Raw genomic sequence first — 3,517 nt, 5'->3', positions numbered from 1 at the left:
TCGGATGTGATTCCTCATGCAACAGTTATAACATAGAGTGACACAGAACTAGCTCCAGTTCATCAATGTAATGTAGGCATGTATTCCGAATATAGTCATACGTGCTTATGGAAAAGAACTTGCATGACATCTTTTGTCCTACCCTCCCGTGGCAGCGGGGTCCTATTGGAAACTAAGGGATATTAAGGCCTCCTTTTAATAGAGTACCGGACCAAAGCATTAACACTTAGTGAATACATGAACTCCTCAAACTACGGTCATTGATACGTCTCCAACGTATCTATAATTTATGAAGTACTCATGCTATTATATTATCCATCTTGGATGTTTAATGGGCTTTACTATGCACTTTTATATTATTTTCGGGACTAACTTATTAACCCAGAGCCTAGTGCCAGTTTCTGTTTTTCTCCTTGTTTCAGTGTTTCGCAGAAAAGGAATATCAAACGGAGTCCAAACGGAATGAAACCTTCAGGAAAGTTATTTTTGGAACGGAAGCAATCCACATGACTTGGACTATACGTAAGGGAAGCAACGAGGAAGGCACGAGGCAGGGGGTGCGCCCTCCACCCTCGTGGGCCCCTCGTGGCTCCCCTGACCGACTTCTTTCGCCTATACATATCCATATACCCTAAAACCATCGGGGAACAGAATAGATCGGGAGTTCCGTCGCCGCAAGCCTCTGTAGCCACCAAAAACCAATCGGGACCCTGTTCCGGCACCCTGCCGGAGGGGGATCCCTCTCCGGTGGCCATCTTCATCATCCCGGCGCTCTCCATGATGAGGAGAGAGTAGTTCACCCTCGGGGCTGAGGGTATGTACCAGTAGCTATGTGTTTGATCTCTCTCTCTCTCGTGTTCTTGAGGTGGTACGATCTTGATGTATCGCGAGCTTTGCTATTATAGTTGGATCTTATGATGTTTCTCCCCCTCTACTCTATTGTAATGGATTGAGTTTTCCCTTTGAAGTGATCTTATCGGATTGAGTATTTAAGGATTTGAGAACACTTGATGTATGTCTTGTCGTGCTTATCTGTGGTGACAGTGGGATATCACGTGATCCACTTGATGTATGTTTTGGTGATCAACTTGCGGGTTCCGCCCATGAACCTGTGCATAGGGGTTGGCACACATTTTCGTCTTGACTCTCCGGTAGAAACTTTGGGGCACTCTTTGAAGTTCTTTGTGTTGGTTGAATAGATGAATCTGAGATTGTGTGATGCATATCGTATAATCATACCCACGGATACTTGAGGTGACATTGGAGTATCTAGGTGACATTAGAGTTTTGGTTGATTTGTGTCTTAAGGTGTTATTCTAGTACGAACTCTAGGATAGATTGAACGGAAAGAATAGCTTCGTGTTATTTTACTACGGACTCTTGAATAGATCGATCAGAAAGGATAACTTTGAGGTGGTTTCGTACCCTACCATAATCTCTTCGTTTGTTCTCTGCTATCAGTGACTTTGGAGTGACTCTTTGTTGTATGTTGATGGATAGTTATATGATCCAGTTATGTTATTATTGTTGAGAGAACTTGCACTAGTGAAAGTATGAACCCTAGGCCTTGTTTCCTAGCATTTCAATACCGTTTGTACTCACTTTTATCATTAGTTACCTTGCTGTTTTTATATTTTCAGATTACAAAAACCTATATCGACCATCCATATTGCACTTGTATCACTATCTCTTCGCCGAACTAGTGCACCTATACAATTTACCATTGTATTGGGTGTGTTGGGGACACAAGAGACTCTTTGTTATTTGGTTGCAGGGTTGTTCGAGAGAGACCATCTTCATCCTACGCCTCCCACGGATTGATAAACCTTAGGTCATCTACTTGAGGGAAATTTGCTACTGTCCTACAAACCTTTGCACTTGGAGGCCCAACAACGTCTACAAGAAGAAGGTTGTATAGTAGACATCAAGCTCTTTTCTGGCGCCGTTGCCGGGGAGGTGAGTGCTTGATGGTATATCTTTAGATCTTGCAATCGAATCTTTTTGTTTCTTGTTTTATCACTAGTTTAGTTTATAAAAGAAAACTACAAAAAAATGGAATTGAGTTTGTCTCATACACTTCATCTTTTTAATATCTTTCGTAAGTATGATGAAAAGGAAAATTGTGCTCGAGTGCTAGAAGAAGAAGTCTATAAAATTTTTGGCACTAAATCTTTGAATGATGAGCATGATTGCAATGTTGTTAGTAAGAACTCTTTGAATATCCATAGTACTAATGATGATTGCACTAGTCTTGATGGAAATGTCTCTTATAAGCATGTCGCTTTTTTGTGGAGTGCATAGAGTTTGCAAGTACACACCAAATAGGGAAGATAGATTTTGCAAGAGGCATAAGTACTTAGAAACTAAATGGTTGCAAGAAAGGCTAGATGTTTGTGCTGAAAATTTAAATTTTCTTAGCCGTACTTGTGAACTTTGCAATGAACGTGGTCATTTAACTATCCGATGCAAATTGTTTCATGATCTTATCATCTCCAAAAATTGTGATGACTTGATTTCCCTTGCACATCACAATGAACTTAGTTTGCTTATGGGTTATGAAGAAAAGAAACGTATAACTAACTATCTTCCAGTATTTGCCCGTGATAAACTTCTTGATTTTGATCTAGAGGAAATTTATATGTATTGTGCGGTGAATTGCATTGAAAATCCTTATATTGCCAATTACATAAAGACAAGAAAACAAATAGAAGATGAAGAGAACACTAATGAAAGGGAAGAGGCTTCCCAATATCCTCCTATTATTTCTTATGATGAATCAGGTAACGAGGAGGAGCTTTCTATTCAACCAATCTCATCAATAAGGAGCTCAAAAAAGAGGGATAACCCGCACATGATGTGAAGAAGAAAAAGAAAAAACAGAGAAGCAAAGGTAAAAAGGTATCCCTCCCAAATGATGTTGCTCTTACTACTCATTGTGATGATGATAATTGCTATACTATTGGTGCTATCCATACTATTAATGATGAGAGTGATTATGCTTATGATATGAAAAGGCCCAAGCTTGGGGATGCTATGTTTGATGAAGATGATGTTTTTGAGAATATATTTGCTGCAATTAATGTTTGTACCATGCTTGGGGATGCTACGTTTAATGAAGATGATATTTTTAGCCTCCCAAGTTTTGATATGCAAAGTTGTTATGATGATAGCATGGCTTCTACCTATGATGATTATATTGATGAAAGTGGGTTTGGAAGAGTGTCAACTTTACGAAGTAATGATCCCACTATTTTGGAGGATGTTGAATCTTATTTTGATAATTATGAAAGTGGATTTGGAGAGGTCATGACTTTATTTAGTGATGAATCCACTATCTTGGAAGAGGTTTCAATCGATTATGATGAGAACAAAGTCGACACTTATGATGATTATTGTGATGAAACTTATGCTATAAAAAGTAGTGATGATTATATTTATAAAACTTTTCATGATTATGATTACCTTTTTTCTGAACATTACTCTTTTAATGTGGAAACAATTTATAGTATTCAAGTCT

The sequence above is a fragment of the Aegilops tauschii genome, chromosome 2, assembly GCF_002575655.3.
Source record: "Aegilops tauschii subsp. strangulata cultivar AL8/78 chromosome 2, Aet v6.0, whole genome shotgun sequence".
Classification (NCBI taxonomy): Eukaryota; Viridiplantae; Streptophyta; class Magnoliopsida; order Poales; family Poaceae; genus Aegilops; species Aegilops tauschii.
This window is presented reverse-complemented; position numbering follows the sequence as displayed.